The sequence below is a fragment of the Pteropus medius genome, unplaced genomic scaffold (genome assembly GCF_902729225.1).
Source record: "Pteropus medius unplaced genomic scaffold, Ma_sr-lr_union100, whole genome shotgun sequence".
Taxonomy (NCBI): Eukaryota; Metazoa; Chordata; class Mammalia; order Chiroptera; family Pteropodidae; genus Pteropus; species Pteropus medius.
In genome coordinates this window covers 32,452,249-32,465,627 of record NW_024355205.1, presented here as the reverse complement: position 1 = coordinate 32,465,627, position 13,379 = coordinate 32,452,249, and the positions used below count along the sequence as shown (strand labels likewise).

General features: G+C 46.1%; 1 long non-coding RNA gene across 1 annotated transcript; it reads right to left on the bottom strand.

The window, feature by feature from the left end:
• Nucleotides 1-7,231: 7,231 nt before the first annotated feature.
• On the bottom strand, nt 7,232-12,780 carry LOC120598688 (uncharacterized). Its single transcript, XR_005651698.1, has 2 exons — nt 12,605-12,780; nt 7,232-9,434 (listed from the first exon to the last, which is right to left on the bottom strand). It is a non-coding gene; the product is annotated as an uncharacterized LOC120598688 (long non-coding RNA).
• Nucleotides 12,781-13,379: the final 599 nt, after the last annotated feature.

Genomic DNA, 13,379 nt, shown 5'->3' with positions numbered 1-13,379 from the left:
TCTGCTCTGTGGAGATCAACCCAAAAGCCTCTCAAATAAGTGTGGAATGAAGTATAGAGAGACACCTGAATTTACCTAATTCAGTAAAAGCCCTTGCAAACCAACTGACTTGTTCAAGGTCACTACTTAGTCAGACACAACCAGATTTAAAACCTAAGCAAACCCACCTAGGCACCCCCAACTCAGATAAATCTATCCCCTACAACCACTGCTTCCTACCTTTCTTTTCCTCCGGGGAGAGAGGCTGTTTCAGCTTTCATCCAAAAAACTTAATGTCTCAACCATAATTTGTCACTTGCTCTTTGTCACCTTGTTCTTAAACCAACTATAAGCTCCATGAGAGCAAAGACTACGTCTTCTATTTAAAGAGCAAGATAAGATATTCAGATACATGTCAATCATACAAATCTCTATTGCACATCAATGATATGCCAACCAGAAAAACAACAAAGACAAAACAAATCCAAAATTTTTCCACGGTAGGGACACTCTCCTCCTCTAATGCTGGCAGCTACTGTTAGATTTTCAGGAATTTTGTGAGCTGGCTGAGGTTAGTAGCTTGCTATAGGTCATGGTAGGAGTTTTCACATCCCTGAAAACAGCACATGGCTACAAATTTGGGCCTCTCTGCACCTCTCCTCACATCAGAGCTGGTTGTTAGACATTTCCCAGCACAGCTGAGCCCGGAACCTCACAGAGTTGCCCCCCCCCACCTCCATCCTCTAAAGGGGTTAAGTAGAAAAGGCAGCAGGACTGGAAAGGAAGGCCTGAGACAGCACTCGAGAGCATCAGAGAGCATCAGACGTTTTCTTGCTCCCTTAGAGGGGTGTACCCAGGACCTCACAATCAAGATAAGAAGGAAATGGAGTCATGGGCTGATGACTGGAGACCTTAGTGGGACTGCAAGTATCTCATAAAATAACTATTTTAATGGTTATTAGACATAACTAATGCAATGAAAGCGGGCCATGGTGAGAGTATAGCCTGAGCCGAGGGTTATGATTGATCCAATCTTTCTGAGATCCAGAAGAAGAAAAGGAGGAAGAGAAAGACGAACCATGTGCTGGTTGCCTGGAGGCTGGCCATATTGGGACCACAGACCTCTCAGGGGAAGCCATGGAGGGCAGAGGAAGTTAGAGACAAGACGCCGTGATTTTAGGCAGATGCTGCCCTGGATGGAGGAGGAAGTGAAAAACTGCTAAACTCACTGAGCATGATCCCAAAGCGACCAAGAAAAACGCCAGAATGAGTGAGCGCACCCGGAAGTAATTAAGATTTCTCTGCCTATATTAGTCTGCTTGAGCTGCCATAACAGAATACCACAGGTTGGATGGCTTAAACAACAGAAATTTATTTGTCACAGTTCTGGAGGCTGGAAGTCCTGGATCAAGGTCCAGTAGGGTTCGGCTTCCGGAGAAAGCCCTGCTCCTGACTTGCGGATGGCCATTTTGTCCTCACACGACTCTGGCTGTGTGCACCCTTGGGAAAAGAGGGTAAGCTCTCTCTTTCTCTTATAAGGCCACCAGTCCTATTGGATCAGGGCCCCACCCTTATGACCTCAATGAACCTTAATTACCTCCTGAAGGTCCTGTCTTCAAATGCAGTCACACTGGATGTTATGGCTTCAACATATGAATTTGGGGGACACAATTCAGTCCACAGTGTTATCACTAGGTAGAGAGGGGACTCCCAATAGGGACTGAGTTAAAGTTCTGTTGGTGAGCCTGGGGCCGACAGACACTGTTTCCAGGGCCAGTGTGAGTCTAAATTGTCACATTACGGTGGAGGGGAGTTTGGAAATATCTGTAAAACTTACAAAAGTGTTTGCCTTCTATTCCAGTGGCTCTTCTTCTAGGAATTTCTCTTGTTGGCCTACCTTCACCTGTGCAAATTGACATACACACATAGTTATTCACTGCAGTTTTGTTTATAATAAAGAAAGTTTGGAGATAAATAAGGATCCATCAATAGGAGACAGGAGGTTAAATCAATAATGGAATACTTTATATTTATGAAATAATGAAGATGCTCTCTATATAACAATATGGAAAGGAAATGAAGAAAGCAAAGTACAAAACAGTGCACATGATATACTACATTTTATGTAAAAAAGAGAGGAATAAATATACATTCACAGTTGGTTCCATTTTTAAAGGATTCATAAGAAACTAATAAAATGGAAACAAGACATCGTAAGTTATAGCTTTTTTATGTTGTTTTGCTTTTATGTAATGTGATCATACGACTTATTGAAAAATAACAGCAAAAAACATTAAGCTGCATTTCTTCTCACGTGAGTTTGAGACTTAAAAAAATGACAATCTGCTCGACCTATGTCCTCCATATTGAGATGTTCAAGGAGCGTTTGCTGTTGACCGATTCTGATCCTACTGAGTCACAAATATGACATTCTTCAATGCAATAAGAATGGAATGGGAATGTAGGTTATGCCTGATCCTGCCTGAGAAGCATGGGCTGAGTCGGCCGATAAGCATATGACTTTAGAAAGGTCACCGTCCTCTCACGGCTTCAATTTTTTACATTATAAAGAAAGAAATTGGTTCCGTTCAGCAAATATTTATTGAGAAATGGCTCCCGTCCTGAAGACTCAAAGCCGCACAAGATCCAGTGCCTGCCCTTCAAGGCCTGGTGGAATGATGGAAGAGTTAGCCGAGACAAGGACGAGGGGCACCAGAAAGTTTCAGGAACCATGACCAGAGGTGTCTCTGGAAAGTGTACTCTTGAGGCCAGAAGAGGGCTGACCCCTTCCAGTGTGTTCAAGGAAGACTTTCTGCAGGAAAGGAGTGAGTAAGAAAGTGTCCCAGGCACTTCTGTGACCAGAGCACTGGCCATGTCAGGGGCAGTGAAGCAAAATGGGGCTCCACAGAGGACAAGCACCAAGGAAAAGGTCCCTCAGTAAGACCTCTCCGCTCCGGGCCCCAGCTCTGCCGAGCTCTGCTTCAGAAGAGTGAGGGAGGTGGCCCCCGGCACATGTAGTCTCCCACCCCCAGCATCTCCCCTGGGGAGATGTTCTGCCCTCAGAGAAATGTGCCTGCCCTAGGTCTCTGCCCCTCTCCCCACCCCTGCGGCCAGCAGTGCTTCTAGCTGCTGGCGGGCTCACCTGGTCGCTGGCCTTGCCGGGACCGGACTTGAGGCTTGTGCTACACGGCACCATCCTCATCTCTTTTGCTTCCCACAACAGCCCTTCAAGGTTGGAGTCCTGCATTCATTTTGCAGATGAAACACTGAAGCTCAAAGGGGTTAATTGGCCAAGTTCTCAAGTGTCGGAGCCAGAATTCGATTCCAGGTCCCTCCTTTCCGAGCCGGAGAACTAAGCCTGTCCATTAGTTTGCTTGACCAACAGGTTGGCCAGTCTGGACTTTGTCCCAACCATCTAGGGTGAGGTTCTCCCATGCTCCCAGCCCACCCTACTCATCCTCCAAAGCCAAGGCCAGCCCCACTCCCTCCCTGAGCAGGCTGGATCAGATTAGCAAAAGCAACAGCGTTCTCAAGGTTGCCCCACTTGGCTCCAGCAATTAATTAAGAGCTGTGTGAGAGCCTCCAAAGGGCCTGCAAGCTCCAGCAAGATACACACACATAGTTTAATCCAAAATATTTGCTGTGTTTTTCCCCTTGCTGGGGAACCAGTCCTTACCTGTTACCTGAACCCGATTAAATTCTTAAGCCGTTCATTCTCAGTACCAGCCATGAGCCAGCCTGTTGGTCAGATGTAAGGTGGGGAGGTAGCTGGAAACTTGACAATGATAATAATCAATTAATAAATAAATTTGTTTACTAGCTGTTCCTGGAAGCATCCAAGATCCTCACCGGGCACTTCTTGTCCTGGTCAACAGTAACATTAGCACATTTGGGACCTGCAGGCTCAGCCAGGGCATGGAGGAGCCTGAAAGACCCAGCCCAGAGAGGTCTATGGAAGGGCTGCTTTGTGGCCGGGATGGTGGCCTCCTGGCCCCAGATGCTGTTGGCCAACTGTTTCCTCACAGTCTTAGAAAAGGTCTTAGGGATCAGGCAGTCACACGTCCCACCAACACCCTGCCTCATGGTCTCCGTTCTGCCAGTGTTAAAGCTCTCTCTCCAAAAAGTATCTGAACCCACCCGTTCTCTCTCCCTTGGGGCCAACACCTACCTACACCAGCAAACATTTTCTTTAAAGAGCTGAGTAGTAAATGTCTTAGATCCAAGGGACAAAAGCAAGGATATTATGCAGGTATTTATATTTAATAAGAGAGAAAACATATTTCCACAAATTTTTATTGTTAAAGTTTTCAATCTAACAATATTAGTAACTGGATACTATTTTTTAAATACAGGTCAACTAATAAAAAAATATATAGATTCCTGGGCCTCAGTCAAAACTTTCTGAATCAAGATGTAAAGATTATATATACATGGTATGTGTGTGTATACTCATATATAAGCACATACATGTATATATATGCATACATATATACAATATATATTTATGTATAGTATATATGTTTATTTAGAAATTACATATGCATATAAATATGTGTGTATGTGCATAAATACATGTATTTGTATACTAATATATATATTGTATCTGTGTATATACATATATGCAACATACTATATATAGTATAGACATATATATTCATATATATTGTATAAGTATATATGTGTGTACATGTATGTGCACCTGCACATATACATGCGTGCACACACATATACATATACGCATACAGCAACACACATACGCATACATATGTGTGTGTTGTCCTTGGTGATTTTGATGACTAAATACATTTTAAAGATACAGTGTCCCTGGGCTGTTAAGTGTCTATATAATAAAGAAAGGTGATGCTTACAAATTTTGTACTTCATACAATCTAATGATAAACGTATTTGTAAACAATTGCTAAGCTCAGCGGTTGAAGCCACACAAAGGAATCTCATGTCTCTTGAATTTAAGAAAGCTACTAATGAATGACTAGATTACATTGTAAGAAAGGCTGTCAACGAATTGAAAAATGCCCCACAGTTGACTGTATCATTTGGTCACCTTTGTGTTCACACGGCTTATTGCAGGTTCACAGGGGAGACCCACCGAGGCTGCTGCCTTAGCCACATCTCACAGCTAATAAGTTGCCACCCCGGAGTTTGACCCTGAGCTTCCAAACTTGGGACCCAATATTTTCTCCATCAGGGAAAGAATTATTCTGAACTTTTCTTTTTCCCCAAGAGGAATGAGTTGGACAAGTATGAATTACTGCAGAATCCAAATTAGTGGAATCCAAATTAATGTTTGAGTTATATCAGTGATGGGTACATGAGAAATTATAGTTCTTTAAAAACTTCCAGTGCCTGCACATTTGTTATTGGGAAAACCTTTCCAACTTTCCACTTGCTCAGGGCTGTGAACTTCCTGCTTATTTATACAAGCAAATTAGAAGTCTGCAGCTAGCTTTTTTTTTTTTTGACAATTGCATTAGAAGGAAGATGGCCCTTAGGCTCCATTATTTCCCCTTTATCACCTCCGGGCAGCGACGAAGGCGTGGGCTAAGAACAGGAACACAAATTCCAATCCCACATTTGTTTGTTCGTTCAGTCGACAGATAACTGAGTGTCCGCAGCATCATTCTTCAGCATCTCTCTCCTAACCATGGGAAGCAGAGAAGCCAGGACACGGGCGAGACTCCTGTAATCCGGGCCTTCTGTGTGAGAGCTGCCTGTCCACAGGCATCCTTCAACACCAAATCGTCATGCAGAGTCGCAAGAACTGAAGACCCGCACGTTCTGATACTGACGTGGGTGAGGCAATTGTTAGAAACACTTCCCAAGGAATCCTGGCTTCATCGCCAACATTATCAAAGTCTTAATCCACACTTGGTACACCACGTAAGACCCGAATCTGTATTCTTTTGTCATGTAGGTTTTGAATCACCCCTACACCTTTCACTTTCCCCATCTCTGCCTCTACCAATGCGCCAGTCCGCAGAAGGCAGGCCTGCCCCGAAGCCACTACGATCCCCTGCGGCATCAGTTCTCACGTTGGCTGCAAACTGTCATAACATGAAAAGCTTCACAAAATACCGATACCTGGTGGCACTCACAAAGATTCCACTTTACCTGGTCTGGCCTGGCCATCAGGATTTCTAGAAGCTTCTGAGAGGTGCTAACATGCTGCCAGGGGCAGACACCTTGGTGTTAAGCCTTCTCTGAGCCAAAGACTTGTAATTCTGGAGGCTCTAGTTTTAAGTAAGGGGAGAGATTAAGGCTTTCATTGATGTGGGATTGAGCAAATATAGTTAAATGACTGAGGTCCCTACACTTCAGCTTTCCAGATGATCACGAACTTTCCATGGCTCTCTAGAGTTTAGGCCACCCCTCAAGTTTCCTGTATAATGTGGGTTTTGAGGTGGTGTGTGCCCATAAACACACACCAAACTCATTGAAAAATAATGGAAAATTCTCAACTGAATTTAATGAATAACTATTTTAAAAACATAATAGTTAGCTTGTTGATCTGCAAGAGAGAATTATCAGGTTTTATTTTTTCAAACACACATGTAATACAGAGGCTATCTTAAAAGGATGGATTCATTGCCTGTATGCTAAAGAATTTTTTGTCTTTCAAATAGATTTTCAAGGGATTTATGTCTGTGTTCATTTCCTATTGCCGCTATAATAAATTACCACCGACCCGGTGGCTTAAAATGACACAAATTTATTCTCTTACAGTTCTGGTTGTCAGAAGTCTGAAGTGGGGGATGCAATTCCATAGTGTAGTGGTTAGCACGTCTGCTTTACACGCAGAAGGTCCTGGGTTCACGCCCCACTGGAGCCAAGGTCTATGGTGTACGGCCATGCCACCCTGAACAAGCCCGATGTCTGACCTCAGAAGCTAAGCAGAGTCGGGCCTGGTTAGTACTTAGATGAGAAACCACCTAGAAAGACCAGGTGCTGTAGGCATAAATAATAATAAAAAAATAAATACATAAAAATAAAAAGTCTGAAGTGGGCATCAGTTCTCACGTTGGCTGCAAACTGGGCTGTATTCCTTCCTGGATGTTCTAGGGTAGTACCTATTTTCTCGCCTTTTCCAGCTTCTAGAGGCTGTACACATTCAGTGGCTCCTGATCCTTCCTCCATCCTCAGGTCTAGTAAGGACAGGCTGAGTGTTCCTCACAATGCCATCTCTCTGCTTCTGGCCCTTCTGCCTCCCCATCTAAGGACCAGGTCCACCATACGATCCAGAATAATCTCTTTATTTTAACATCGGCTGGTAAGCCATCTTATTTCCATCTGTCACCTGAATTCCCCCTGACAGGAGACACAACATAGTCACAGGTTCTAAAGATTAGGACCTGGGAAGATCTGAGGGGCCATCGTGCCCACTTCACACCCAAATATCCTAAGAGCATAAATGGTGCTTAAAAACCTTTCTTAGCCGAGGAGGGGAATTTGAAAAGCTGATCACCAAATTCGGACCCATGTGCCATCCAAATAAATCAGGAGCAGGGACAGTCCCTATGATATCTGACCTTGAGCTAACACTGTCTGACCGAGGCGAACCCACCAGGTGCAATCTGCATTTGTGCTGTGGTTGTGAAGATGCAACATGATTTTTAATCTTTTAGGAGATGATCTATCAGATCCCAAGTTGAAAGTGTGTCTTCCTGATGGAGTGTTTGCGTCTCCGTTTGTAAGTGTGCCCCGTGTGTGCATCTTTCTTCATTGGTCCCGAAGGATCTCTGTCTCCCTCTAGCCATCTGTGTGCTCTGTGTATGGATATCTGTCAGTCTCTCTCAATCTCTTCTTTCATTTTTCTTCTCTGTTTCTTTCTTTTCCTCTATGTGTCCACTTCTCGAGAAACACCTTGTCGGTGAATAGAGGACATTTGGAGCAGGGGCACAGAGGGTTGATGTCACCTTGTCCTTCGAAATCCTATTGCCAAAGCCACAAACATGCCAGCTTAAGGGGTCGGCAGAAAGGCCTCTCAATGGACCCTTACATCCGGTTTTGTATTCTTAACCTCGCTTGCCTGATGTGTCCCAAAGCAGGGATGCACTGTTCCACACCTAGATGCTCTGGGCTACACCGTAACAGCGCTCAGGGACTTGAGAACATCTAGAACCTTCCCTGGCCCTGCCATAGGCCTTCTTTTTCTCCAAGTCCAAGCAAGACCATAGCTCTTGGACATTTGAAGGGAAGATGGCCCATCAGCCGCAAGGTGATGCCGCAGGCTAAAGAGGCTCTGACCTGAGCCGGGCACCCTGGAGCCATGGGCCAGTGCAAAAGGAGTGACCCATTCAGTCCCCACCAACTCAGCTCGGGCCTGTGAGCAGATGACTACTCCATGAGGGCGCCGTGGCCTCTCATCCATCAGAAACACCTGACCGAGCCCTCTCCTGGGTCTCCACTTTTTTTCGAGTTAAATATTTATAGATTTTTTTCTTTCGATGTCAAATTTACAGTCAAGAATCTTAGTGTACGTGCTTGCACCCATGTAACCTAAATCTTTTTTGCAAGATGGCCATTACCATCACCGTCGAAAGCTCTCTCATTTCCCATCTCCGTCACTCCTTGCCCCTGGAGCATTTCTCCTATTTATTTTAAATCGACAATTCTACTTGATATTTTGTATGAAGCCTGGAATTTATTTTATAGTTTAGATTTCTGTGATAAAATGCCATACATATATCAAATGGAAACTCTTAGTTGCTCAATCAACTTGAATGGGAGGTTGAACCAAATGGGAAACTTTGGGGGCGTTTTAATTTTTTTTTTTCTTATTATTGTGGTAAAATACGCCTACATAAAATTTACCATCATAAGCACTTTTCAGTGAGCAATTCGGTGGTATTAAATGTGTCCATTATGTTTGCAACTGTCACCAACACCTGTCTCTAGAATCCTTCCCATCTTGTAAAGTCGAAACTCGAAACGCCTCAGCCTCTTGGGTCCGGGGTGGGAATCCCGAATCTTAATCCTCTCTCTCTCGCCTTCATCTCACTTGGCTTCTCTGTTCTTTTCCACTGGGAAACTATTTCTGTTCAGATCAGCAGAATTTTTTTCTTTTTTCTTTTTCTTTTATTTTCTTCTCACCTTTCCATTTTCTCTTCTTATATGTCAACAGACGGTGGGATGATCCAAGGTGAAGATGAGGCTGAGGTCACCGGGTGGCCCAGAGGAGGCAAGGAAGACAAGATGTCACTGACAAGTGTTCACGGAGAGAGCCACGCTCAGCCTTGTGACAAACGGAGGGAGGCTGGGGACGCGATGCTGGTGTCCAAGGCTTGGCATCAAGTCCGGGAGATGAGGTGCCCACACGGAAGGGTGGCGGGGCGGCGTGACTGGAGGTGCTCGACCACATCAGCCAGAGGACAGGCAGCGCTCCAAGAGCCGATCGTAGGTCGGTGGTTTAGCGCTCGTGTGCGATGTAATGCATTTTCCTGTAAAAACAATGTTCTGAGTAGAGAGTAGGTTGTTGGCCAGCTGATAAAATCTAATATAAATAACCACGGTGGGTAAAGCATGGCGCTCAGAACAACTTTTCGGGGACACCTACCCACGTAACACTGTTTATCTCTGCAGGAAAATTGGTTTGGGGTTGCAACTTGTTACCGAAACATTTCGATTTGCTCACTACCACCCTGGGCAGCCCGAAGTAGGGGAGGCTTTGCGAAAGGAGGGCTGGGGTGTTCCGGGCCATTGGTAACTTGAGAAAGTGTTAAGTGTCCTTCTCCTGGCCACGCGTTCCCTTGATAGTTTGAACTGGGACGAGAACCTAGACGAGGTGGGCTGTTTATCAACCAAGCTTAGGAAAGCAGAGCCCGCCCTAAAGATCCAATGCCACAGAGGGACATCTCGGTCAGAGATGCTTCAGGAAGGAGGCAAGGACTGACCTGGGCCCACAGGACAAGCGGTGGGGGATAGAGATTGGCACAAAGTGGGGTAAGCCGAAGAGCAGAGGAAGAACCGAGAGTTCTCACATGGAATTCTGAGAAAAGGCTGCACAGGCGGTGGGGGCGGGTGGCGGGAGTGAGGAGCGTGGGGGCGGCGGGTTGGCAAGCACCTTAAGAACAAGGCTAAGCATTTTGAACTTTCTCTCTGAGTCAAAGTGTGGGCATGACCCATTAAGAGACGGTAGTAGGGCACCAGCAGCATTAATTTTTATGAAATGGAACCAAATCGAATAGAATGAGATAGAATAAACTAGAATGGAATGGACGGGAATGGAAAAATGTCAGAGAGGGTGTTACCTAGGGAAAGTAAACATTATTAGTTCATGAATCTTGTCTTGTTTTTTTTAAGTGCGTGTGTGTATATATATGTACGTATGCATGTAAGCATGTATAATGTACACCCATACATGTGTATGGGTCCCGTTCTAAAATGCATTTCTTTACCGTGGACTTTTGAGTAATGGTGTGTTGATATGGATGTTTTAAAGCGACTCCAGAAGTGGTTTGGGAAGTTGGTTTCAGAGGAGAGGGCCTGGCAGGGGGTGGCCTGGGGAGGATGCAAGCAGAATAGTCGAAGGGCCGGTGTAGGAGCCTGAGAGATTCATGTGGGGACAGCAGGAACGAAGCGAGTGGCCGCCGGCCCCACTAAGAGGAAGGGGGCCTGCCGCACGGGGTCTGCAGAACGGGCGACGAGGATTCCACAACTGCCAGGGAGTTTCCTACCCAGGGCGGAGCTGGGCTTACCCAACGCCCTGTCCCAGGTGCCACCTCCCAGGCTGCTGCAGTTCCCAGGACAAGAATTGTGTGTGTGTGTGTGTGTGTGTGTGTGTGTGTGTGTGTGTGTGTGTGTGTGTGTGTGGGGGGTGGGCGATTTAATTTCCCAAAACGCCCATTCTCTGTTCCATCTTAATTTCTTTTTTGAATTTTTGCACTTTTAATTTTAAAAAATGCTTAAACTTTAAATACCACATTTTAATAATTAATAGTTCCACTTGATAGCACTGTGCACCTGTGGTAAGGATGATTGTTATTCCAAAAAATAAAAAATAAAATTGAGGAACAAACGGCCTACTTTATGTGTGGTGCATGAAGTACTCAGAATGGACGGGCACAGCCCATGAAAAGAAGGTGTCAGGCCACCAGCAGCATTAATTTTTATAAAGTGGGATCGAATCGAATGGAATGGAATAAATTAGAATGCAATGGACGGCCAGTTTAGCCCTGCATTGGTAGGACGGAGCTAAAGAGCCCCGAACCCACAGCACGGGCAGAAGGTAGCACGCAGTACGGTCCAGCAGGAGCCGAGAGTGCCGGCAAGGAGTGGCGGGGGCCACCGGACCCCGAACTGAGCTGACGGGAGTCTTTTTGACTCATCATCCAGTGGCATCAGAAATCTTGGTCTCGCTGTATCTCTTCCAATGAGAATCATGGGGACCACACAACCCTCCTTTAAACAGAATCGACCATATTCTAGAATGAAGTCATCATTCCAAAAATGAGTTAAAGCCGGATGCCACAATTCCCGCCAGCAAGCGTGCGTGATGGGCAGGCAGGAGGCAGGCCAGTGCACTTGGCCCTTTTGAGACTTTCGAGTGAGTCAAGGTCTTGCTCTTGAGGTTGTAATAATGCAGCTAAGGGATCGTACAGGCTCTCAAAAGGTTAAGTGGAACAGACTTGTCGAGCTACATTGGGTCATGGGCTACAAGTGAGAGGAACCCACACTGTGGAAGAAAACGCCCACACCCCGGCATGGGAAAGAGACCTTCGCACTGGACTGGGGTGCGTCTGGTTTCCCCGCCAGCCCTTTTCCGTGTATCCAGACTTCTTAGCTTCTTCAGTGCCTTCTCCTGCATCTTCGGTCTAGATGCAGAGAAGAACTATGTACAACATCCACGAGAATTACTAAGAGCCGTGGAGTGAGGCAAACGCCCTGCTTTACAGGGATTAATTTTTAATTCTGTTAATACGAAGGCTAATCTCTTAGGTTAGGTCACAGTTTTAGGTCATTTGCCTTTAGGATTTTGCCTTTCTAATCACATCAGCATGGAAGGAGGGAAGGAAGAAGAATGGCAGGAGGAAGGGAATCAGCCGGGCTTTGAAGAGAGACGCTGGGCCCTCCTTGTCCTCGCTTCTAGCCCCGCCCACCCTTCCCTTCCTCCTCCTGTTCCCGCCTCCTCCCACCTCCTCCCACCTCCCCTCCCCATTCCCAAGAATGACAGCGAGCTGCAGACTGCAGATCCCAGGCACAGCTGGCATGTTGCTTGGGGGTACTGTCCAGGTATGTGGCCAAGACCCTCAGCTCTGGGCAGGGCCGCAAAGCCACCAGGGCATCTGCGCCAGTCTGTCTCAGCCAAGCAAGGAACCTTTAATGCACCAGCATCACTGCAGATCCTCAGCCACCACAGGGGGGCCGTGACTCAGCCAGAGCCCTGTGAGTGGAACTCACAGAGAGTGACTAAGCCCTTCGCTGGGACTCTGTGGGCAGCTTGGCGGGACTTGAGATCAAGGAAGTGTTTGCCAGTGGTTTCACCCAGGACCCACAGGGGAGGGGTGGGTCATCTGTGTCGCCGGAGGCCACCAGAGTGAACTCGATGATTGAAAGAGACACTCAGAAGATCCCCGATAAAGCTCCCCAGACTAGAAACAACAGAACTCACCACTTACACAGCACTTTTCATCTTCAAAGCCCAGAGCCTCAATTAAGTAATTAATAGGTCTGGTCATGTTCACAGCTCTCTGAAAACGAGACTGCTGCAGCTCCTGCTTTCTCTCCAGGAGAAGTGCTTTCGTGTCAAGCCCAGAGAAAAACCCCTGAGAAGGCAAGCAGCAATCCAGCAATCCCCACCAGCGCCCTGCCCCGCCCACCCAGGCAACGGCAGGGGCCGCCCCTGAAACACCTCCAGACATTGTGGTTCACTGCCCCCTTGAGGGTGTCCTGAGTATAGCAAGCACGTGGAACACAAGCAATGTACCCGGTAATGGGAAGAAAACGCCTGTCTGGCACCCCCAAGACTTCTTAAAGAGAGGAAAATATTAACCCAGAACATAATAACTCCTCTCTCTTTTCAGTCAAGACCTAGACAGACTGTGTTGATATTGAGTTAACAAATTCCACAGGCTAATACCTTCTGCATGAAATGAGAGGGTTCTCGAATTAATGGATGAAACCCTCCTTGGCACATCAGAGGACCGAAGGAAGGTGATGGCCTTCGATATTTATTTTTGATTTGGAAAATCCAAAGCAAGAAGGCTTTGAAGAAGTCAAGATCTGATTATAATTCTAGGCTTGGTGCCAACGGGATAAATTGCCTGGCGACTTTTTGCAGAGTTATCGACTCTGTTTGCATCTGACGCCAGTGGCCCAGCATGGTACAAAGCCTCAGAAAGTGCTCAGAAAAGGGTGTCATTCCTATATGGCTGACCGAATGAAGA